This window comes from Colletes latitarsis, chromosome 1 (genome assembly GCF_051014445.1).
Source record: "Colletes latitarsis isolate SP2378_abdomen chromosome 1, iyColLati1, whole genome shotgun sequence".
Lineage (NCBI taxonomy): Eukaryota > Metazoa > Arthropoda > Insecta > Hymenoptera > Colletidae > Colletes > Colletes latitarsis.
Window position 1 is genome coordinate 54,399,196 of NC_135134.1, and position 27,155 is coordinate 54,426,350.

Below are 27,155 nucleotides of genomic sequence, written 5' to 3' on the forward strand. Positions count from 1 at the left end.
TCTCGTTCCCCGCGAATTGCGACTCCGCCAAGCGGAAGGAATATAAAACCGTCGTTTTTCGACAAAAAAAAACTCCGTGTCAGTGAATTTACACGGAAGTAAACCAGCTACGTCGGGCGTGGGGAGCGGGGACCTCTCTTCGAGCGGCAAGTAACAGTAATTACTTTCGCGAGATTTGCCTTGTCACCGCGAATACGGCCGCTGGTATGACGCGAATGATGAACGAGCAAAATGATAGCGTGACTTCGTTCGAGCCGACAACAGAGTCACCGAATTCGTGACGAACCGATCGCCACTCTATTTTGCATAAACGCACGGTTTATTAAATTTCGCTATCCGTTGTTCGCGAGTGTTTGGACCGCGATACGGTAACGCCATTAGCGATTATCATTCGCGTGTTTGAAGAGCCAACGAAACGTTTCGGAAAATACTTGCATTCGTTCGTAACAGATAAAATTATTTGTTCTTTCTCGGCTATAGAGAGCAGCAGAACAGTTTCATCCCTGAGCGGAAAGTTTCATTCCAATAATGATCTAAATAAACGTGTTCCTAAGTGGAAGTCTATACAAATTTATTGTGCAAAATTGCTTGATGTTCTTTATAAGCGGGAAAGGCAAAATACCTATTTTATCCTCTCAGCCGTGGCGTCCTATATGAGGGATGATGCTATAATGTAGCACTCAGCCCTCCCTCCTACAGGTAACAAAATCATATGAGAGTTGATATACGGGACGTCGCTTATAGGGGACGATATCTTTAAGCGATTTGATCAGTTCTGAACGTTTCTTCAAAAATAGGGTTAAAGTTTCAAAATTATTTTCTTCCGTCAAAATAAATCGAGACTAATTTTACTTGTAAGAGGTAAAACCGACAAATATAATGTTTTGACAGAATTCAGATAATTCCAGGATAAAGTAAAATACAGTGTGTTCTACAAGCCCAGTAGAAGCTTGTTGGTTCAAAGTAATGCCCATTGAGACATACCAAAGCCACCAGGATTTCTCTTGATTAAAGTACGTTGCTTTCGGTGACTGCTGATAACTCGAAATTTCAAGAAATTCTGCTTTACGTTTCTTAAAAAAGAAAACTCTTAACGAGGCTTTCCCCCTGCCGGGATATCCTCCAGGAGCATGATTCACGATGAGAGGATTTAAAAACGAATCAAGTAGTTCGTCGGGTAGGATGAGGCGATTTCTCGAAAATTGCAACGTTTCCGCCTATCCTGTAGCGCGAGTAAGACTTCCGGGCGTGATCCACGACCCAGCAGGAAAGCGCACAGAAGTTTTACCAGCATTACATCTAACTTCTCTAAAGGTCAAATATTTCAGACTTTAGTCAAGTCAAAATTATCTCCAAACATTCTCAGTCCAGATGGAAGTGCATTCTTTTGTAGGATCGTATCGTCGTTCCCAAGGATACGACAGATTTTATCTAATCTCGTCGGTGCATATTGTAAACAAACCATAGATAAGTACAAAAGATAAACGCGAAACGGAACGTGATCGAATGTGACGGAAATCGAAGAGGTCACGTAGATCACATTAGTTCAATTAATTCATTATATAGGAAGATATCGTAAAGCGTTCGCCTCTATTATTTGTTTATTAATCTCGTCGCGCAGCTGCAAGAAGTCCCGCTCGGCTGATATGCAAGAAATACCGCGTTTTCAACGGTAGCGAAATTTACACGTTATCGAAACCGCGGAAAATATTCCCCGTGAAACGTAGAATGTGATATCGTACCGCGGAAGTTTTTCAAATATTCAGCGTAGAATCACGCGGTCCAGACGCGGTTATGAATTTATGCGGCAGTTTCGACGCGAAAAACACTCGAGCCCAGCGTCCGAAGTCTCGGGACGCACTTGGGTAACCTGTGGCCCGCGAAGAAGCTGCTCGTCGTCGAGATTACGTATAGGTTTTTCCATCGTGGCAAGAAAGACACGATGGATCGGCAATTGCGAACGACGACGCACAACAGCTGCTGCGTAAAATGGGTAGAAAGGAGACCGTGGCGCACGCGAGGCAGTAAATATCGGAATCCTCGTGAAACTTCGGAGTCATATACGCCCTCGAATAATGTTGGGTTGCCACGGGTCGTTACGGAACTGGGCAGACCCGTCTGCCAAATAAATCATCGAAAATACCTTCCGACACGTGATGGCGGAAGATCCGAGCTTGATGTGGCTCGCGAGCACCAGATATAAGTAGCTCCGTGTACACCACCTCGTTGTAAACGCGCCACGCACCCCCTATTTATGTCGACGCGATGCATGTAAGTCGGTAATAGGATGAGAGGAAAATCCTGACATGGAATTTCGATCAATCATTTTTCGAACGATCGCTGGGAAAGAGCGGGGAATAATCTTTTCGTTGATTCAACCACCGTGTTTGCCGAATAAAACCAAAAGGAGAATGTACAGGGTCGAAGACGTATTCTGTATCTTTGGATCGATGGAGATCTGTCAGGAAAAGATCCTGTAAAATTGACAAGAATGGGATTAAATAAAAATGTTGTTAGTAATATAAATGCGACGAGCGAGAGGAGATGAAAGGACGAACACACAAGGGGATAAACTCTTTAAACAGCATGGAAAATTATGTGCTTAATATTCTATGTCGTTCTATAATTTATGTGTACAAGATTAACAACGCGTCGCTAATAACATTGCTGGAACTCTGACACGAACGACGGATATAAACTGTGTTTGTCCGGTTAATTTTGCAACAAACGATTTCCCTATTCAAACAAATGCACGCACACAGCGAAAGCATATGCAAACGGTAATAAAATATTTTTGTAATTGATTAAGAAGACCGTTCGAAAAATTGTAAATTGAAAATATACAAAATTCGTTTTACATATTTCTTTATAACTTTAACGGAGACAATACTGTTGAACGAGTAAAGAAATTATGAAATCATTCGAAGCTTTCAAAAGTTTGAAGAATTTAATGAACTTTCATTTAGTAGAGGAAAATTTACCGGGTAACAAAATCCACTTCTCTTTTGACCACGAGAACTGTCAGAATGGAATTAATTTCATTCTCCTTAAAAATTGTTTGGGCTGACTAAAACGTGGATTTGCTATGCGTCATCGGTCAGAGTGATCAACAAAGCACGTCAAAGATGATAGCAGCTATTAAACGTTTCCAATTTTACCCAGCTAATATACAATTTCCTCCATAAAGTTTCCAATAGAGATTCCCCATTTTCCTAACAAAAGAGCGCAACGAGATGTGTAATTCTCGAATCGATCTCGTTTTTTTACCTTGGTAATATTTTTGTGCGAATAACGATTATCGAAACAAAGAAATTCGCAACTTCTACTGTCCGTGAACTTGCAAGATGCAATGGCTGCGCGTAATTTTCCGCTATTTAGGGCAAACCACTTTGGCTCAAACTTGGCATTCGCTCACGCTATTCCTCGGAATTGTAACTCTGCCAATGCAACGTGTAATAATGCAGACTTTTCCGTAGCTCCTTATATTCACTTAAACGCTCAATTGTGTCTGCAATTAGGCAGCACGCGTTTCATCTTTCTCTTCGTTTCGCTTAATACGAGACAGCGTCCATTACAGCATCGTCAGGTATAAAAAATAAGACACGTATTAAATGGTAACAACGATCTAAATAAACAATTTCACATATCGTTGTAAATGTTACTTTCTGTATGTAGAACAGAGACTCTGTTCCCGCGAACGAGGCAAAGAAATATTGCGAAAACACAATACAAAACTCGTTCTTGCAAGCGACGTAGCCGGTTTTCAAGCACCTAGATGCTTACAAAAACCGGTGACTTATGGGAAAAAATTCTATGCCCCACTTTGCAAAGAAAACTGCAATTGTCCCGGTGCATCGTTGTACTCGCAGAAGATGCACAGTCGCGGAAAGTTACACCTCGTTAAACCATTGAACCATTTCCCTCCGTCGTTTGTTTCAATCTTCAGCGAAACGAAACGAGATACGCTCGTTCCCAATTGCGTGACTCGCCCTACGTATAACTCGCGAAATAATTCAAAAACTTTTTCGACGCATCCGCGATGCTCCTATTCCCGCGTGCACCCCAACTTTTCCGTCAAGTTTCATGTTTTTCAAACAGAAACAAACGCGAGTGACCGCGCGCTCAACAGATTTCAACGCAACCCGCAAGATTACCTTGTTCTTCGCATTTCAGGTAAAAGAATGGAAGAAAAAAAAGAAACAAAACACCGTCCAGTGGATTCCTACTGTTTTAATCACCGCCCTGCCGTTTCTTTTCTCTGTTCGTACTTTGTGCACCGCGTAAGCAACCGAGGGACCCCGAACCTTTTTATTACAACTCAGCCGCGGAAAATAGCTCGCTGTGCTTACCCAGTTGCGGCTAGAACCGTCTCTGTTTGCTGAATTTTTCTCTATTACAATTTTTGTACATCTCGGTGGTCCAAACATTCGAGGAATACAATTTCCAGCAAAGGAAATATTCGAATATTAATTTCCAAACTAGTTAAGTTCCAAACGACGGACAAGTTGCGAAGAAAATGCGGAAAATGCAATCGATAAACAATGGGAGCAGGATCCCCTTTGGAAAGAAAGCAAGCTCGGTTATTTACCCGCGTGTACGCGAAACGCATAGCGAAGCGAGAGACACAAGCGCGAAAAGAAAGTCTAGCCGCTATAAACAATCGTGAATGTTTCCTTACGCCGGAGGCCGCATAAATTCATTCGTGTCGACGTAGAAATATCGCGACCCGTCGTCTTACTTCCCCAGCCTCCATAATTCCTGAACGTTGATTTAACGTCGCAATTTTCGGATTTTGTCCGGGGGACGAACGTTCGGCAATAACGAGCGCATTCTGGCCAACCGTCGGGATGCAAATAATAATCTAGCTGACGGAAAGAGCAACGGGAGCGGAAGAAAATTATAATAATACGCAGGGTGCGAGCGAGGCGAGCGACAAACTTTTTCAGGGCGTTCGACAGGTCGGTTTTGGAGCAGAAGGGTGATCGATACACCGTGTATTTATTTTCAATCGTCGAGTTACGAAAGCGAGTGGACTTATTAACAGAAACGAAACATTTTCGATAAACGAATGTTTGTAGAATCGATTAACGAGGAGAGAAATGGAAGTTTTAACATTTTAAGCACACCTCGTGCCTTCATTTTCTACGCTTTTAAAATGTAAAATATACGAAGATAAAAATTTCCTGCGACGAAACTGCTCTATCGAAACAAAAAGGATTGAAAAAATATGACAGAAAGTCAACTTCGAGACAGTTCCGTGACTTCGTTCTGGTATCTCAATTTAAACTTTAATTTGATTCTTCGTTTGCAAACAGAATGTAACAGCATCGTCAACTGGTACATGTTTTGTTCCTATTGCTATTCTGTAAGCTGGATTTTCCGAAGTTTAATGAAATTTGTGGCGGAAGACCAGGGAAAACAACGTTGAAATATTTAAAGAATATTTTCTAAACAGCAGAGTTTAAATTTGTCATCTATCTCCACAAATTCGTTTAAAAAAAAAAAGACTGTTACCGCTAATTCTCTATTGTGTCGGTTAAATGAAGGAAGTGCTTTTTACGTTTACGCGCGACAATAATAGCGTGCATTAAATAATAACTGAGCGCGTGTATTTTGTATGAAGCGCAAAAAGCGCGTTATAACGAAACTGCGTTTAACGGGGGAGCATTAAGCGAGGTCATACTGTAGATAAATAATAAACGACAGGAACGTTTGCACAACTTTTGCGTCTAAAATATCAATATAACCGTTAATGAACAATCAAATATCAATAAAACCGTGAATAAACGATCATTACTATCGATTTAACTACAGTTGACTGGGCTCTATTATCGAATGAGACACGCGCCAAATTGCACGAAAGCTTCCAAAAACTGGCACCGTGTATTATTCATCGATTCAAATTATCGAAATCAACGCTATCATAAAATATTGAACCTTTACCTAAAAGTACATATATTAAACTACAATTAGATAGATCCTTTTATTTATTAAAACATAATACGAGTAAAGAAGGGATCACTATTCGTACGCTAAACATTTTTAGCAAAATTTGGAATTATATTTACATGCAAGCGAAACGGTGACGCTCGCCGACACGTCCATAGGAAATTGATTGAACGAACAGCAATATAGATCGAACGTCGATTTGTCCCCGTCACGGTTTTTTTTTATTCTTCCGGAATAATTGGTCGCATGTAAAGCACATGCACCAAAGAGACAGGCAGACACTTCCTTCCGCTCGATATCGTACGGTTTCAATTTCATTGAATATTTATCGAATCGAGCATTTTTCCGACGACCATCCCCCCAAAAAAAGAGGAAATAACAGCGAGATATTCTGTGATAATGATCTCAACCGAAAGAAGCAGCACGAATATACGGGCTCGAATCATTTTGCTTTGACTGCGAAAACGGTTTCAGCGTCGTCGTATTACGAATACCAAGTAAAAGCTGGGCCCCCTTTGCACTATTCAAAAGATGGAACGATTTGCAATGTTTGCGTTAACGACGTTGAATGAAAATTTTATGGGAAATATACGAAATTTTACGTTTCAAATCTGTTTGAGAGATAAAGTTGAGCTTAGCGCACACAAGATGCCCTGTGGAGCTGGAACAAGAAATTTGAGACTCGAATAGAAGGTACAAGGCAACGCGGAGTGGCTTTACATCCTTTAAATTTTTGTCATTTTTACGTATTTACGTGCGTCCATGCAGTTGCAGTTCAAGTCTCTACCTAGTTCGGGGATAAAAAAAATATCAATATGAAGGAAGTCAAACGTCACCCAATTTCTAAGGTTCAAAGCTAGAGGGACCCCATAATTCAATCGTGTTCACAGAGGTGGCTCTACAAAAGAGAGATCATTTTTCAATCTATCGGGCTGTGTCATAAATTTGGCGAAAGCACCGCTTAAAAGTGCCGATGCAACGAACAAACGAGCTCCGAATGCTTTCAGCAGACAATGCTTCTTTCGGCCCCGCCCGCACAATTCACTCTAGAATAAAATTGAGTGCTGATTATCTTCGACTATCTTACGTTATAGATACCCAATGGGGGTAGAATTTTTCTAATTTACGCCGGATCGTGACCACTGGCCCGAATCAAAGAAATAAAGCCATCCACGGAGATACGTCTTTTTGTTCAATTATACTTGGATCTGCGAAAGATCTTCCCAGTCACGATCTAATGAGATACAGTCGTTCCCGATTCAGAACTGATTGCTCTGCGTACTGTTCGTTCGTTCTTCTGAATATTTTACACGATAATGTAATCGAATATTAACGTCGTCCGTATTTGCATTTTTAAAATCATGGAAATTACACGTTACATTACGCTTCGCAGAACCGTAGAATGCTCCGTGATTAGTGTCGTAGGCGAGGGTCCTAGTCATTATGCAATCTTTTGAATAGGTTCCATTTAAAGAAGTTGTACGATCCATAAATAAAAGTTCTCGTGCTTTAAGTTCCGATGAGAATAAATAAAAGCTTTTTGTTTCGAACGTAACCGATGAAAAGTGGAAATGAACGTTCCTGCGTAACAAGTGTTGATATGTCGTTCATTGTCCTGCACTTTTATTGTACAATCTAACAAAGAACATAATACTATTCAACGACTTGTTGGGTTACCGAGAGTAAATCTAATTTTTCTCGATGTTACACAATATCTTTGTTTTCGCGAATATAATAAAATAAATTATATCGAATCGTAATCAAGATTATCTCCGCCTCGTCTTCTAAATTGGAATCGCGCCAATTGAAAATCCCCCTCGTCGAACGGCTTCGTTCGAGAAGCGATTTACCCTTTCGCCTTGACCTTCGACAATTACCTCTCGAGAATCAAACAACGTTACACGCACCCCTTTGTCCGAATCGAGTCCCTGCGGCGAACGCGACCCCTCCCTCGAACCTCCCACAGCATCCCTTTTTATGGTTAACCAGATTCACGCAATTCACCGCGACCAGAAAGCACCGCTTAATACGCTCGAGCGACGCATATATCTCGTGACATGACACCCTCGGCTGAGATGCATGTTGCTGGGGTACAATGCGCGTGCAATCGTACGGAATATGTACAAGAGCATATGCGGGAACAGAGGAACCAGCTGCAGCATTCAGGAACAATGGAATGAAGCGTTTCGTACAAGCCGCCTGTCCGTCTTTCAGACCAAGAGTCGACCAAGGAAGGAGAAAGAGAACCCAAACGACTGCCGAACCATTCTACAGCTATTAGGCCACAGTCCCCAGCGGCAAGAAATCAGGAGACATTTTTACTTTATTTCTATCACCGTTTCAGTTAAACTCTAAAACGCTACGTCTCCGATTTCATACGTCGCAGACACAGAATCCCACTTTTTTTAAACCAAACAAAATAGATGATTTTTATTATTAAAATCCGAATCGAAATAGGACGACATTATTTTAGAACTCTATCCTTGCTTTATCCTTGCGTTCGTAAGCGAAAGATTACCACTTATATCATCACTGTGCCGTAGAAGTTAATCCGCAAACCTTCGATTTTAGGCTTTGACCAACCGTTCAGAAACGCCCTTTGGATTTCCCGTTTCGTTGGCGTCTCATTTCTGCAAACATGCAAGGGGCAATAGTCGCCATAGCTAGCTTGAAAATGGACCTTGCCTGGGAGAGGCCCCGTCGGTGTATCCTTGATCAGGTAAGTCCGACCGGACTGGAATCGGGCTATTCAATCGACACGATTGGGGAATTCTCGCGAGACTGGGAAAACTAAATTGAAATCGGCTTGTATAAACGCGGCCGAATGAGAGGCTCAAGGTGAGACGAACCTAACCCCCGAAGGCTGTATACTTGTGACCGCATACATCGCCAATGATCAATACAACCCGGAAATCGAATTAAATTCAGGCGACGTAATTAAGCACGAGAGACGGGAAATCGTCGTGACGACGTCAACTGTAGCGCACCAACCCCTACTATTTACTCTATCGGGGTTACAATTAGCAGAAAGTATAACCCACACGATCTTTGTTGTCTCACCACATTCACTCGCTTTTATAGAAAAGATTGAAACGATCCTTTGCTGGAACACGGTTCGCTTTTAACTCACGAATATCTACATTAACATATTGAATAGTATATCATACATATACATCACGTATACATCACACTAATATTGAGATTACGACAGCTATTTTTAGAAACGGGATATTTAAATATTGCGTAACGTTAAGCAGAAATCCAATGGGTGTCCGACAGTATAAATTATGGAAAATTTTTAATCAGCACCCAGGTACTCTTTGAACTTGGCTGTCGACGCGTTAAAAAAATTCTGGTACGGATTTGGCGATAAGTTTCATGAATATATTCATTTGCTGCGTAGATTTTCAAACGATTGCAATAATATATTCTCGTAAGGTACGATTGAGTAATTATAAATAATCCCCGTCTGTCGGTTGGTACAAAATTCACGTTTATGCTAGACCGAAGAATGAATAAGAATATCGTTAGAACACGCGAAAGGTTAGAAGAGGGAAACGGGGTCATATTGATCATAAGTTAATACGAACTTTCTTTCATAGCTTTTGATCCTGAATCTATTCTCATTATATTTCTTATATAATAAGAAACACCGTGTATAGATACGTAATCTTGTCCGACCTCGTCTCGATTATTGCTTGCTCATATTCAATGACCTTACAGAGATACAGAATATTAAACTCTAAAGACCAGGTAATAGTTGCATAAGACTTATTCCTGAGCTCACAAAGGATACATGTATTTCTGAATACAGATTACATCCGAAATGGCTGCTCCCTAGGAATAGAAGACTCGTAATACACGATAGATTTACGTACATACGATATATTACATCCTCTCGGATCACTTTACCTTTTTGAAAAAGTTTCATTACCAAATGGAGGCGGAATGCCTCATAAACTCTACATCGACTTTTCGATATTCTTTGAGACTTTGCTTATTCACAGAATTTAATATTATTATTTGTACTTAGATCGATTTATCCATTTTCTTGCAAAGGAAACATTCCACAAGTCATTTTTTGCGAACCCCGTGTCACCTTAAACCTTCATTATCCTGTCCGACATGAGCTCCAAAGCTTCTCCTATGCCTCGGTTACTATAGTGCAAAAACACTGGATGATGTCGCGTTATGTATACTATGCATACTATGACACGTAGGGCGTAAGAAAACCACTACTTGGTAACAATACTGCTCGACAAAAAAGTACTACTGTTATGGCAACAATCTCCAAAAACCTGCAAATTCTTTGTTTTTGCTTACGTAAACTTCGGTCAAAGGAGCTCCAAGAATCGCCAAGCGGGATGGAATTTGTTGCTAATCCAAAAGTGCTGTGTGCTTACCCTGCAACAGAGAAGAAAACCAACACGTAAGTAAGTTACGATTGAAATCAACACACTATAAAGATTACAAGACAAAACTTTCCATGCATGTCGAACACCATCGATATCTTCTCATAGTCTAATGGACTGATCTACGTCCTCGTCATTCGCTTCTTTGCGCTCGAGCCACTGCGCCGGGAATCTTATTAAACTTGTTGTGCCGTACCACGAAATTTTCGACAAGCTAACGCGATACGTGGAGAGCCTAGCGTTAACACACTGGCCGGTTCTACTAATACGCCGGAACGAACATTGGACCGGACCTTGCTCGACGCGTCCACGTAAATGGGAGAAAATGACCTGCCACCGGTATCCTGGCCGTCCGGCGACCTCCGCGTGGAATTGGCAATTATTTATCCGGGACCGGTTCCGTGTTGCCGCGGACCAACGCGAAGACAGGATAACCGGCTAATTGGCAATTTCGTGGTTGGACCTGCGTGCAAAACTAAGGTCGCGTTTAAATTCGTCAGGTCACGACGCGTTCGATCGTCGCATGGTCCGGCGATGAGTGTATCTTATCGACCCTTCCGGTTTACCTAACGATAACCATGCGTGAGATCACCCCTTATCGGGCCGTCGAGTCACCATCTTGTAATCTCCAAACGTGTGGACGAATAAAATCGCAAAGGCAAAAACATTAGACGACAGTACGATTATAGCTGAGTTTTTCTACGCGGGAATCACACTGTAGGGAAAAGAAAGAAAGGGGCTAATGTCTCTCGTCGAGACTCCATTTTGCAGTATATAACCTCGGCGCAGCTCGTCGAGCAAAGCCACACGGAAACCACATTCCCCGAGATTAAACACCCAGGTGACTACGAAAACAATTTCAGCGAACTCCCGCGGAAGCAACGAGGAGTTAAGGTGTTTCTTTATTTCGTCCGCGAAGTCGTGTTAAATTTAAGCAACGCGAGGTGCCCTCGCACGGTCGCGATTACGAGTCCTTGGTGGTCGACGCGATCATTCGGCCATTGCACATACATACTTTCCGTTTCTTCAATTTTCTTCGTACGTACACGTCCACCCTGGCGCGGAAAGCCAGTCTCGACCGACGCGAACGTGCCTCGCGTGTGCCTCGAGCTGTAAAAGGGAGTGCAGGGAAGAGGAAGAGAGACGTTGGAGAAAGGAACGACCAAGAAAGAGACAAACACGGCGTTTCCCATCCACGAGACACCGAAATCACGACTTCCATCGGGTTTCGAACTCCGGCGTGCTCGAAGCGCGTACGTGTCTATACGTTCCCAACGGTGACCTTAGTGCTCTTTTGAATCTATACCTCGAGACGATGATGCCTGCAAACCCGCTCGAGATACACCTTTCTCGGTTTCGAAAGTCGACGTGCAATTTTCTATTTATGCGGCGTTCTTTGGAACGTATTTACCGTGCAAAAATTGTCGTTCGAAAGAGGGAATTACTCTGCGGAACGATTTCTCAGGCGCGAAGGTACTCGTAGCTTCTAAATGTTTCACTTGGGAGCGCGCACGCGACGATCCTGACTGCAAAGGGCCGCGATGGATCAAGATCAAGTGGACGGTAATTCCCCTCTCATCTGCAAAATACTGAAATTCAGCCCTATGCATTATTCGCGACACGCGATGCAGTCGGGCAGATGCACGAAGTTCGTAAAACAAGTAGCAAGTTTCATAGAGCCCTAAGGTCGTCGTACTATCGATCTCGCGATTCGATATTCGGATGGAGCGAAAGAGCCTGAATGACAAAAGGCGATGTATCGACTCATGGTTGATGTTTCAAAAATTTCACGACGAATTTCAGATTTTATTAGTGTTTTCCTCGAATATAATGGAATTTATTCCTTCCTTATTGCTCGTCGTTTCTGCGGGCTGAGCAAAAGACACTTTTGGCTTCACGAGGAGCAATATGACCCGCGAGGAAAAGCTATTCTTCATAGCGCGCGAAGGGGGGACGTAAACTACTTATGATAGCGTCTGACGAAGTATGTATGCACCACGTGTAACAGATCCCCGACCGTAACCGTTCTTGACTGTTTCCCGGGTGAAATTTCAGCGAAAACTTTCCAAGCCTTTGCTTCTGACTTTTTGAACTTGGTTAATTAATAATAAATGAATAGATACGAGAGTTTACGATACAATGGCAGCTTCGTGGATGAAAACTTTGCGAACAGAAGATGAAACCTCGAACAGTGTTTCGAATATAGATTGTTTCTTTAGATGTAACGAACCGCAGCTCGATTTTTCACGAATTATTTTTCCAAATATCTAGCTGCGAGTTCGTGAACGAGTCAATTTGAACAAATTTCATAACTGCCGATTTTGACAGTGTTTTGAAATACTGTCACTCGTGAGTCGATGGGGAATTGCACGGACTGGCATTTGAACTTCTGATGCTCGAGTCGTACCGGGAAATCGCCGGTGGACCGAGGTCCCCCAAGTAAACCGATATCATGCGAATAACTGCGGGCGCAAATCACAGGCGTCCGAAAGTTTGCCAGTAAATCGTCCGAGTTATCACGCGACGGCCAGTTTGCAAGTTTCCCCCTCAAATTGAGAACAGAAACGTAGAGTGCGTTCGACTAACTGAGAATAACAAGTATGGTACAGGTGTGCACGGCGAAACTAGTTCGAAAAGGTATACGATGCTCCAGAAATAAGTTACAACCGTGTGCCACGACCTTTTTTCGCGTAGGATACCACTTCCTTTGAGAAAACTGACTTTGAAATCTGTTGGGTATACGCGCAATCGACAGAAATGCCATCGAGCGATACGTCAGTGCATATCGCCCAAGTGCATCGGGTTTTCCAAGTAATCTAATGCATCTTCCTGCGCTACAGTCAAGAGAAAATCAACTGTCTAACTTTATAAGTTCATTCTTCCACGTTCGTTCCGTAACTTTTGCTTTCGTAATCACGCAAGCTTCATTTTTCAAGTTGCAATGAACGAAAATTCTAATAAAATATGTCTCCTAGGGAGGAACTATGATCGTCCAAAGCTGAGGGCTCACTGTGTACAAATTACGACGATAGTGAGTCACTGGAAAGCAAACATTACCGATTATAATTTCTGTGACAGCCTACACGTACAGTCAGTCCAAAAAGTCAACACGTATCCTATAAATTGTAATATTATCGACGATTATATCACTGTTTGCTCAACAACATGGTAATGTCCCATTACTGCAACGGCGATGTTTAATCGGACTCTGGCATAGTGAAAAGGTCGAAATTCAATCGATTCTTTAGCAATTAGTCAACAGGAGAGTTTACGCTAAAATAATTTTGCATAAGCAGGCTACATTATATCTGGTAACCACTGGGGGCTTTTGCTCTGAAGACTCTTCAGTGGACACATCGTTGAAAGCAAGGGCTCTTCCGTACAAACAACGAGGATACTTCCAGCAACGAAGGCTCTTTCAATTGCTCCTGCAAAAGGGCTCTTATCCTCGATACCGTTTCTCAAGAGTAATCTGAAGTGGACACCAAGCAATAGGTCTACCATTTATTTTCGCAAAACACACGTACATAGGAGAAAAAAATAAAATGAAACGTGATGCTCTAATAGGCAATAAAAAACCAGAATGCACGAGTGAGGTCGACAACTATAGACAAAGTGACTTTCTATTCGTGTAACTGGACCTTCAAAACAATCTAGTATCGATTGCGATCGTGCGTTAGCTATCGATAGCGCTTTTACCTTGAATTCTCAAGTGGATTTCGCTTATCAAAGTTAACCGTACTCTTATACATTGTTATCTAATTCAATTTGTGATTTAATTCAATCGAACATTCTGGTTCATATGTTACGTACATAAAGGGACGTATACTCTTTTGCTATAATCCAGAGACAGTGACTCTCCGTGAAAGCTTAAAAGCAGTTTACGGCGCTGCTGGTAAAGAATTGACAGATTTTCGACACAACGACCGCACCAGATGCGAAATTCAGCCGAAGTTCAGGGAACAACTGTACGAGAATAGTATTGATCGTTTAATAGGTGCCCTAGAACAGCGGTCGCTGCGAGGGCCCCGTCCGTTTCACGTATCGCGCGCTGTAACCTCGCCGCAGGACGTTGGAGAAATAACTTTCGGTTTCCTAGCTGTAACTTGGCGTTTACGAGAGTACGCACAGTCGCGCAAACGAAACGTTAAAAAGGGAATTGGCCTTGAATCGACGCAGCGTAACTTGGAGCGTAATTTTATACAGGAACGTATACGGGCAACCCGTTGGATCGCTGTATCTAATCTTCGTCGATAACGCCCCGACCGCACGAACGCAAGAGCCGCTATGTAATTTCAGACATTGGGGTTCGCATCGCCCTCAACTGAAATTCCATACGCGCCGCCAATTAGGAATAAGTCGAGAGGTTTTCGTATTATGGCCTATAAAGTCCACCGAGAGCGCGTCCTCCGCGATCGCGTACGACCCTTGTCCTCGCACGTGGCCGCCCTGCTTCGAACCGAGCTAATTAACGCACGGTTGCTACACGAAACCTGTGATTACGATTCAATTTTGTCTGAGAAAATGCTAAACTATTCAAATATATTTCCAATCGAAGCTGTTCAAGCAGTTAACAGGGATCAAACTAAAAAAAGAACATCGACTCTTTCCCTGCTGTATCGTTCAGAAATACGTTCGAGCGCGGAAAAATTCGCAGCGGCGAGAGAGCCACGCGATCGCATGTTCTGGACGCTTTGCGTTTCCACGGACGGGAGGGCAATTTTTCCGTCGCTCGATCCGATCGAGCCGATCGTGGGAAGAGAGTCCAGCCGGAGCCTCGAATCCCTTCCGAGCGACGAAATATTCAAATTACACAGAGACGATGCAATTCCGCGCCCCCGACCCCTGAATTTCGGATATCCCGTGCCAATCTCTCTGTATCCACCCACACCTCGGCGCGATGCAGGCGTGATTATGATACAACGGGGACGAAACAGAGAGGAGCAGGCGACATTGAAACGGACCGTGGAATCGTCCACCATCAATGAGTTTACAGGGGGCGACCATCGCAAACGGTGGCCGGTTTACAAATCCGATAATGCCGAATGCCGTCGACGACGTCGCTTGTTTATGGATTATTGTCGCAATGGATGTACTGTGACGCTTAAACTGACATGCTAGCTTGATACGAACGCGTTGAATGCCTTGTTAGTTGGAACAACTCGCTTAACGGTCGAAAATGAATACTTCGTCGACTTTGTCGCCGGGTTATCTTTAACCGAGGGACGATAGAGCATTTTGTCTCACAACCAGGATAACTTTAAGTAGGATGATAGTTAATTTTCGTCGACATACGAACAATAATAAAAGTTTTATTTGTACCTAATAAAAATAGGAAGAGTTAAATCACCCTCACAGCGAAAGAATAAAGAATATAAAAGTTTTTAGTTTGGATTAGTCGCTTTGATGTTCCCCCAGTAGATGTTTAATTCCGTGGCTGCTCGCGCTGTTCGTTTGCAACAGAAAAACTGTTGTGGATATTATTTTGCTCTTTTAATTCCATATTAAAATTCCATCATTAAATGAACAATTACCGTAGACCGTGTGTAGCGAAAGACTGTTCCTGCCCCCATTATCTGTAACACTTTATTCACAGATATTATCTAGACTACATTAACGAGGGTAGTTGCTGTGCAAGTAATCGGGCATGCCCTAGCGAACGAACACTTGGCCAAGTATTTTCTTTGATATTAAAAAAGCAAGGTGCATTTGACAATATCTCCGAGCTTTATAGGGTAATATAATATAATTAATTTCATACGTGATCACTCTTTCCAAGCGTTATTGACGTTGTTAACCTAAGTGCCTCGGTTTAGAACGCATTATCGTAAGTGTCGATCGATTACCCGCGACGCTTAGCAACGTGGTTGGTAATAACTTCTACAGTTTCTTAGCTTTAATCCGATTTTCACCTGGCATACAATCACCAAACGTATCTTTTACACTTTTGCTTGAACCATATTCTGCTTCATGTTCTTAAAGTAGAACTCGTACATTATTCAAACTTCGCGTCAATATTTCCCTTATTTTTTAATTTTACTAACAATTAGACGTCTTCGTCAGAATATTTCCTCTATTGTAACGAACTATGCAAACGTATTTCTGTAGAGTTTGAGTGAAAGTGATTTATCCAAGAGCGTCGTTTGGTTGCATTGTCACGGATGCGGATAAATCACGGCGGTGCATTGAACTTGGCGTCCGTGATAATGTTTCTTATACAGTATGCAATATCTATAGTCGCCAGCGTCTCTTGGCAGTGTTTTGACACGCCCGTCGATGTAATTTCCTCTCTGTCGTAATAAATGTTACCCTGTGATTGATTTATTACCCCGACTCTTAGTTTTATTGCGAATTTCACGTTGCCGGGATTCTTTTCGCAGGTTGATCCACGTTAACAATAAATCGTTATAGTCACCAGATTTCAGATGCAAGGTGAAGGCGCAACAATGCGTTGTTTGACGACCATCGTTGACTTCAAGCACGGTGTTATGGGAGCCAAAGTCATCATGATTTATTATACCAAGAGTTAATACTAGGTGTCTTCTCTTCATAGATATTCTTACTCCAAATTTCAAGCTACTGTTAGATTGTACCCACTGTCTCTAATAGCGCTAACAAGATAATTAGCAACGAAGCGCTAACAGGCCGCGAGCACGTTGACCATTAAGGCCATTGCCTTTAAACGTCGGTTAACGTTTACGTAATTTTATAACGTTTACAAGAGCTTAATAGTAATGAAATGGAAAGACTATGACGCACAATCTAAATGAGATAATACGCGAGTCACTCTATTAATAGACGATTCTGTCTTTGCACAACGCTTTATCGTTAACTCAAACAACAAACAGTCGGATAACAATGGTAGCTAGAAATAACAATTCTCGATTAAAATTCGCCAAGTTCACGTTTCTGCGTGCGTTCGAGGATAGGCTTAAGTATCCTTGAAATTTAGAAATACAAAATTCTGTTGAATCGCGCTAGACTTTCTCACCACCACGGACGCGTACCCTTTCGCGTGTAAAAGTAAATTCGAATGTACGATTCATTCTTGGATAGTGACTGCAGGCAGCGCCCGTTTCAAGCGGGATTATGCAAAACCGATTTAGTAAGCGCTATAATAGCGAGGAAACTTACGAGGCGAGAAGATAATGCGAGGAACGAGGGTGGAAGTGCATTGTCTTGTTCCGGCCAAAAGGGTTTCGCCAGTTTAGTTTTCGCGCCATCGTTCTTTCGGATATCTAGGACTGATAGGACGTACTTTACGACGCCCTGGAATTTAAAAGTCTGCCTCGAAGGTAGCTGACGAACGCCCTGATATTCCCTGTTCTTTTTTCATAGCTACGTGCACGGGACGAGGCACAAAATCACCTTTATAGTCTCAAAAATATTGACTTTAACAAAAATTCATTCCGACGAATATTGCTTACATTAAACGAGATTGTACTGACCGTCCGTGAGAAGAAGGCTAACGAGGATTTTCATCCCCCTTCTAGTTGACAGTCTGCTAGCACCCCTAGCATCGCACACATTGTCGCTATTGCTCGAGGTGTCAAAGATCGACAGGGAGTGACAATGTGTGCGATGCTAGGGGAGCTAGCAGACTATAAACTAGAGTGGGAATATAAAATACTACCAATTTTGTTTTTTACCTATAACTTTGTGAATATGTGAGACCACGTGTAAACGATCCGAACCTCTAATGGTCTCTATATAAACGTTGTTGGAATTCTAGAGGTTTCCCGGAAGTCCCAAGCGTTCAAAGAGTTACTAGAGACTATCGATGATCCCAGTGGCGTCAAAGATTTAAGATGATCCAAGAATACCAATGGTGGTTACGACTGGCCCCGAGAATTCAGGAACACGACAAGTCTCGGGGGACCCTGAATGTGTTTCCGGTTAGTCCTGAGGAATCTTAGCTGAACTTCAACGAGATTATCAAAACCTCCGAGAACTCTTGTGGTCGCGGAATCCTTTGATTTCTAGAGCCAGAGAGTCCGGGATATTAGGACCTCGGTAACCATCTAGATCCCTCAGGAACTCCTATATCTGAACCTGTGTACCGTTTACGTAAACTCCCCACAGACTACCAGGCCCAAGGTCTCTATTTAGAATCGTCTTTATAAATAATATTACTCTATTTCTAGTCAGTTGGATTTCAAATATATAAGCTCAAAGTTGTCTCTATGTAACTCTACGAATTTAGGGTAGTCTGGGGAGTGATTCTAGAAACGCAGAATTATTTATATATTGCATTATGAATTTTAAGTTGTCCGACAAGTGGTCCCACGTGTCTAATATTATCTACAATCCTACAAGTTTGAGGTTATCTGGGGTCAGTGTTTCTACAAGTTTACAATTATCTATATGTAGACCAACAAGTTTAGGATCACCTGGATAGCGATCTGACGTGCTACGAAATACGCATGTATCGCGGATCCTAAAATTTCATCGGATTACGGTGCGTTACAAGACAAAGTCTATCTCCTTCGAAACTATTCACAAGTGTTCCCATAAATTACTCTTATCTTTGTAAACTTCGTCCGAAACTTCGAACGTCTTAAAATTTAAATCGTTCTACCGTGAAACAGATTATATCACTGGCAAACGATAAATCGATCAGATAAGAAGTGCTCGGCAAGTGAATTCAATTTCGAGGCTATACTTTGCAGCAAACACTGCTTCCGGAAAGCACCGTCAAACTTCACCGTGGCTAAACTTAACATCCTGCTGTCGGTAGCCAACGTTATTGGCATGAATGGAGCAAAGCAACAATGCTACCTCTTTTTTCCAGTTCAATTCATCTGGTACCCTTTGTTCGTTCAACGCCGTGGTTCGATCCAAAGCAATCTCGTTTCATTGTTAACTACGCTTCAAAGAAAACCGCTGTGCTTACGCCAGCACCAATTCCTTATTTTTGTTTTCGCGTAACTGTAAGTGACTGTTACGTTGCACGTTCCGATAGTTCCGAGAAAAACAGACGCCCTGTGCTTTCCTGAATTTGTTAGTATTTTCATTTCTTTATTAACGTATTGCCCGTCCACCGACCCGTATGTGGGTCAGGTCGATCTTCACCCGGGAATCCGGCTGAATACAGAATAAACATCGATCGTATCTGTAATTTGCAATACTTCTTAAACTAAAAAGTATAGATGTACGAGTATTGTACTTTTGTTCGATCGTTGCGATATAATTATCTCGGTGCAAACTATTCACTCCGAAAGAGTTACTGCTGCTTTCTCTGCGCGGAAAGCTTTTAAAGATCAGTCATCCAGATCGACGATGTTAAACAGAATCGAACACTCGCCGCAGTGCCTCGACGAATTATTCAGAAAAAAATGTCTGTTGCGAATGGTCGCATTGCACCGTGGAACTCGATCGCGCAAGCAATGAATCACTTGATAAAACATCCTGCGATCGTAGATAAATACGGCTGGACACGTTATTATTTGGTCTTGACGAGCAGAATCAACACGCGGATAATCGTGTTATTTACGATCGACATTAATGAGTTTCTCTTCGGCTTAGGATGACACAACGCGTGGAGATTGAAGCGTGCTTATTGATTGCCGCATAGGAAACTTTATCGGACGAAAAGCTGTCTTATCATAAGTACACACACGCAAGCGTGCATGTGTCTGTTTGTGGCTTGTTCGAAAGGCGCGCCAGCGCTTTTATCTCGTCGACTACATACACGGTATACGTGAAAAGATAAATATACACAGGTCACCTACGTGCAACGAATTGATTCCGCAGGCTTATCGGATTTGGTTCGCGTTCGACTTACCTTACTGTTTACTTATCTTTTATAGCCGATACTCTCTCGTTTCACGGCGGAAACTTCGTCGACTGCGTGCACGCGTTAAAAATTTTATCCCATAATAATACAGTCTGTCTGCTCTATTGCAACGATGAGAATTTCAGAACAGTAAAGATATTCAACGAAGGAAAATTTATATTTTCGATTCTGTCTGTTCGCGTAGAATCACCCCTCGGTTATGCAATCGACACTGGAACACTCTCTATATCGCTTCGCCACAGAGACTTGCTACATTTTCACAAGCAGACTTCGTTCTACATAGCCCTCGAGATTGAATAACCCAAGGAGGATTCTACATTTGACGCAGACTCTGGGGATTCAACGTCTCGAAGAGCAATAAACACGAATCATGCTTTGGATCAAGGCTCTTGGAACCAGAATTTAGGATGGTAAACAGAATTTTTTAGTCGGTGGTCCGTACAATGTCTCTTAGATATCACGGGCTACCATTTTATGAAACGTAGTAAAAAGAGAATCATAAAATTATTTTTTATTTTTTAGAGCTCACTAGAAAAAGCTATAGGTACGGTAAATTAGTGTTAGAGCTTCATTTAAACTGACTACATAGCTGGAATTATTATCAATTCAAAGATTTCTTAGAATACCTTTGAATCATGCACGAGTGTGTCCCGAAGGACTAAATAGGAATATTACTCTAAACTTTGGTATGTCTGTGAGGCACACTGTTCCGCAAAAGATTAAACCTAGAACGGTAGGAGCTGGGTCAACTTTGAACTATACTGAAGTTTCTCTGTGATATGATTCTAGCTAAAGTTGGCTCACATAATTTAGACCATTAATATTTCTGTCATTTTCATTGCGGAAACTCACCATCTGACTATACTAATGTTCCAAAAAAAGTCCTCTTTCTATTGGTAACCTTAATATCACGATACGTTTCCTCAGAGGGTTTCGTAAATAGAGAGTAGCCAAATAATTAATAGCGTCTAAGACAAGATCTAGTATACACAAAGAATTACTGATGAGTGCTCCCAGATCAAAAACGAAGCGTAAAAGAGACTAACGGTTTTACGTTCTTGAGAAGTGCTTCTAGACTTCATAAAATTCTTTTTGATTTTATTATTTAGATAATCCCTTTACGGCGTACAGAAAGAATGCTAAATTCATGTATTTTATACACGCTTTACAAATGAAAAAATATAAAAGGCCGGAAAATTCTGCAAAAATGGGCACGAAACAATATTATAACGAATCACTTGAATTAAAAGCCTGTTAGAGCCATAAACTACAATTAAATTAACCAATGATGCGGGGAATACAAATGGAAGATAATTGGTTCGCCAAAACCATTATATAAAAACGTACGGTACAATAAAATTCGCGTGACACGTGTTATTGGAGGAACCCAACTGTTATTAATTATTGTTAGTCAATTGATCTATATTTTGTTTATTAACAACGATATTGGAAAATTATATTAGTTGTGATACTGGTTCTAGAACAATCGACGTTTCATTTTACATCCTCCACATTGTTTGTTTTCATTCTATTTTATTTCGAATCAAAATACCACGGTTAAATTGTTTTGTCAATAATTTTACTTTTCCCAATGCATGATCAACTAATTATACAGAACAAGAATCATCATCCACTAAAACTGCATTTAAAAAGAATTTCTATTCGTTCTACAAGTTCGCTCAGAAGAATTTCCATCGTTTAAAAAATTTTAAACGGAATAACTTATTCTTCGAACATGGTCGGGCAACGAGCCAAGATTTTAATCCAATTGAAAAGTGTTGGAAGATAGTTGGGAGTACCATTGCGAAAAAAGAAACCCACGAACGAAACAGAATTAAACGAAGCCATTCACAGAGCGTAGTTCGAAGAACTCTTTACGCGAGTACTTCAAAAATTAATATCTTCCATGCCTAGGGGGGTGCAAAGCTGCGATACGGGCCTCCGGAGAAGGTACAAAGTATTAATAATATTTATTGTTTGCACTTATGTAATAAGTAGCCGCAGAAAAAAGTTAAAACTGAAACGTAACGAGTTTTCATTAACGTTCGAGTGACGCTATAAATTTGCCCAGCAGTGCATCGTCGCAAGTGTCTGAACCGACTATAATCGATGCTCCTCTGGTACTCGAAACACCATCTAAGCTCGACGTTAAAGCTCGGTAGTCGCCCATTTTGACTCACATTGTAAGAACACCGGCTTGTCACACAACACGAGCACACACACAGTGACAAACAAGTGCAATCAGAGAGTGGATAGTAACTCTCACGCTAACTTGTTAACCCGGGACATAAATAACACTCGAGCCTTGACGAAGGCACTCGGCGTCAACACCTACGACAGACACACAGCCTATCGGTTTTGCTGCACGTCTTCCGTTCCAAGATTTAGCGACTGCTTAATATAACCTCCGCGGAAGTTACATCCAGATCGCGAGTAAACTAGTTTCGCGAAAGTTTCTCCAGGCCGAGATGGAATCGGGGGTATAGGAGCGCAGGACACGTCCCGAGTTCCACACGGATCATAAATACAGCGCCGAGACGCGATGGTTCGATGGAAAATCAGATTACAAGGAACAGCTTTGGATCGTAGAAAATTTCGATTACGTTCTGCAGAGACTCGCGCCACCGTTACAGCAAATAATTCATGATAGAGTGCGAACCCAATCTGCACGCAAATCTTTTTCGCCCAAGTTCGATGTACATTCAGCGTCAAAACTATCCTAACTCGACGAATTTTATCGTTTACTACGTAGAGAAGCACAGTTTTACAAATTCCTCTGCGTATCAGCTTTCTACAGCTTTTTGTTCCATGAATTTTTTATATGAAATTCTTCGGTTTGCAACTATCCCCCCTTTTCCGTGGTTTTCGGTTTTTCACAGAGGGCTTTTTCGTTGAAGAGGACTGCGAACAAGCCGAAATTCACCTGGGATAAATTAGTACGTTTGGATTTGACCGAAGCGAGCGCCAGTAAATTTTTCGACCACATTTCGACGGACATTTTTTAAAATTATCTTCCTTTATAAATACTAATCGACAATTTCTCGTATTAAAGAAATTAACTCCAATATCCAATATTTTATAGTTCTTGTATTTCAAATCCAATATCTCTTCGTTACAATTTGCGACATAAAATGTATCCTATTTCAGCTCTACGAGATCCTGCCGAGATTAATTCACTAAGTTTCCAGCGTCTTCTATTCGATCAATTTGCGTGAGAGCAAGGAAACCCGATCTTATCGATTTCAGCAAGAAATAGAAAAAAGGACACACACAACGAGGAAAATCTGTTCACATAGAGTTCGCGTAAAGGGAAGTTAACCGGATACTTCTTTCCCCGAGATATCCTGTGTCCGGATTCATGTGTCTGATTCGAAAGTTTCCAGGAAGTTTATCCAGGCAGTAAAAGTGGAAGTAGATTCGACGTTTCGGTACACAGAATCGTGCATTTACTTGCACACTTGCGTACGTCTAGGAATAAGTAACAACTTCCCGAAAGTTTAATGACGTGCATGAAGGGTGGAATCAGCAAAGCGCTTTTCCCGAAACAAATTTTCCAACCACGCCTGTTCAAAGGACCATACAGATTATGATTCGAATGGTGTTATGTGTGTCAAGTTATATTCCGTAAACTGCAATTTTCCATCGCGCCAGAGTAGAATTTATCGCTTCTGGAGCAATTAGTTTCAACTTTTATTACTTCTCTGCTCTGAAAAATTTTGATTTCTTCGGATACACGAGAAACATCGAACTAAATTAATTTCGAACCTCGTGAACTACTACAGCGGAGATATTTTAATAAGACAATATATTTGTTGGAATTAATGAGCGACTGACGCTTAAGAAATTCGTGAATATAATGCAGCAACGTTCCGGTAGAAAGAAATCATTAAAATTCTCTACGACATAATCTCAGCTTCCATAAATTCATTAAATTTGTGCTGAATTCCTTGGCGAAATAGCTTGTTTAGTCTGAAGAGGTGAGTGTAAACGAAAGCATGCTTTGCGTAAGATCTAGCTAGAACAGAGTACATCAACGCAAAGAATATTGATCCTTAAAGTCGGTCGAGAATTATGAAGAAAACTTCAATAATTTTAAAATTCTATTAGCGGCACGAGGTATGTTAAAATATCCTGACAAAAAACTAAGTCGACTCCTGGGGACGTGAGGTCATGAACCTTGAAAACCCAAGAGGGTAAGACGAATTTCCAATTATACGAAGAAATAGATTGACAGTTATTCCTATGATATTTCAAGTTGTAAGTTAAGGTAATAATTCCTTCGTTTCCTTGTTGCTCTCGAATCAAATGTTCGATGCATTAGTATAAATTTATATGATGCCTGACCAGGCCTACATAATGATACATGAATATATGCGAATGAGTCATAGAAACACTACTGTGTTTTGATTGCTCTCATTAATGTGAGTAATTATGTGGCTATTATTCAGTAATTATGTAACCATTATGAACACATTGTGTTTCTATTGTACATATAAATAATTTCCCTTTTGAGGGTAATCTATGTAAACGGAGAGTTGAATCTAGATTTCATCGTGATACATTTAAACAGTGACCTATATCGAAGCATCTCTTATTCAAACCCCGTTCTCAAATTATAATAAAACGAGTAGAGTTGACTATTTACTAACAAAGTCTGCACAAGATATAATTTGTCAGCTAGTCTTTGAGGCTGACGGTAGCAAACTATGTACTTTGATACAGATCGGTTTACAACGTTTTCATTCTCAAAATCCAAAAAACCAGATCTGCTTGGTGCATTCTCCGCTTAGTCATACATTATGATAACTTGCACAATCTTGCCAAAAGAAGCAAAGGAAAACCTTAAGCCAATTTCTGTAGCGTTAGATACTTGGTAAGCCACAAAGGAACGCTTTTAGGAAGTCTTCACTTTGTTTGGATTTCTTTTCACATTCGTTGGACTGAACATTCTTCTGTGAAAACGGAGTGACGTTAGATCGATCGAATTTTGTATTCAAACAAGAAACTCGTCGACCGTTTAAACGGTTTTCGAGAATTTTGCTTCGCCCTGTACAGCCACGATCAACATTTCGACGGCGTTGTGAATAATCGCGACGATAAATTCTGGACCCTTCGAAGAAGCAACAATTATCGAGTCCGTGAACCAGCTTCGCGTCGCTTGGAGCCTCGTGCTGTTCTGGTGAGATATATTCCGTAGATTATCGGAAACCTCCGTCGCCCAGCCCTTGATTTACATCGTTTCGCAAAACTCACCGCGTATTGCAACGCGCGGCTTCGTTAAAGAATGCTAACCGCGATATCGAGTTTTTGTCCCCCACGGTCGGGCCCCCGGGTAATTGCAAAAATAAAATCATAGCACCTCGTAATCGCGTCGAGTGTTTTAAGTGCGAGCGAACCGCATTGTTATCTCTCAATTTACTGCTTCGATAAATCGCGTCGGTACGAATTTCTGCTTACCGTACGCGTAGAAAGCTTGCTATAACAAAATATTCAAACGTTGTGCAAGCTGTGTACGTATCGCGGAGAAATTACGTTTCCGACAACAACGATAAACGAAGGAAACTTGCTGAACGCGTCTAAACGCTCGCGGAATAGGTCGTAAAGCCTTTTAGAATTCGTTCACCGTGTTTCGCAACGAAATTTTCTCCAATTCTCTTTTACACGAATGAAATTTAATAATTTGTCTTATTAATAAGTTCTGCTATTTTTTTGTATTAAACTACGAAACCCACATTATCTGTTTAAATAAATCATTTGGGCCCACAAGATGAACGTATTTTCGAAACGAAGATAGAAAAAATTAATAAATGAAAATGTTTTTCGCGATTTAATAAAATCTGCCTTCGGAATAAAGTTTTTATAGAAACGAAATGCTGCATTTGCAAGATCTGACTCCAATATCTTTTTTAAATGCAACCGCGTAATTTGTTCTTGTATAAATGGATTCTACTCGTTATGTTGCGTGTAAATTCGACCAAGAATTTCACAATCCTCGCGAGATATTTCGACGTAGAATATTTTTATAATGACTCGGATAAATTCTTGTCGGGAAAAAGGTTCGTTAAATTTTTTATTCGTATAACCGTTTCAATCTACTCAAAGAGCCTCGTGAATTCGAAAACGAAGAATCCGTGGTAGCAATATATCACGTTTGAATATTCTCGACCTATCCAGAAACGATATTAAAGCAATCGCCGCCAGGTACGTGTGTCACGTTTATCGAGAATCCCGAAAATCTAACAAACAGACGCACCACCGTTCGTTCTAGCTGTAGTTTCTGGTGCAATCAGGAACACAATGTTGGAAACTCCATTCCCGGAAGAGAATCGTAATTACAACATTAAATTGACCGTGTTCGGAGCACATCAATATTACATACATCAGCCACTATTGCGTGTAGCGAGGCGTTGCATAAACGAAAAAAATAACGAGATGGAACGGTAATTACAACTTAAATACCTCCAAGAGTTTTTCACGATTTAGAACGAGCTAACTTTGCGTTTCGGAGCGTCGTCTCGTAAGTGTGCTATAAAACAAGTCGTAACGTTCTAGCAATAACGAGGGAATTACTGAAATTTTAACGTCTGGTTATTGGGACTCGCGAAATCTTCGGTCGAAAAAAGTCGCGAAAGAATATTGGTTCGACGAAACTGGGTGACACGAGCGACGATTAGCACCGCCTATTGGACCGAGGGCGTAATAAAACCGAAGGTTTGCATGTAAAATCCAGTAAAAAGAAAGGGAACGGCCGTTCTCCCATCGCGAGGTGCTCTACGGCCGGGAACGAAATCAGTTTCAAAGAATCGAGACTGCATGCGGCACGTTTATGTATGCAAAACGACGCGCGAAACTCTAAACTCGAACGAATATCGACGATAAGAATGGAGTATTCCTTGACTATTTAAGTTCTTCCTGCGAAATTACCGGAAACCGGTCCACTAGCGAAATTACGATAGTCGTTTCATGCATATTACCACGTGCTTTTCATAATCCGTGTA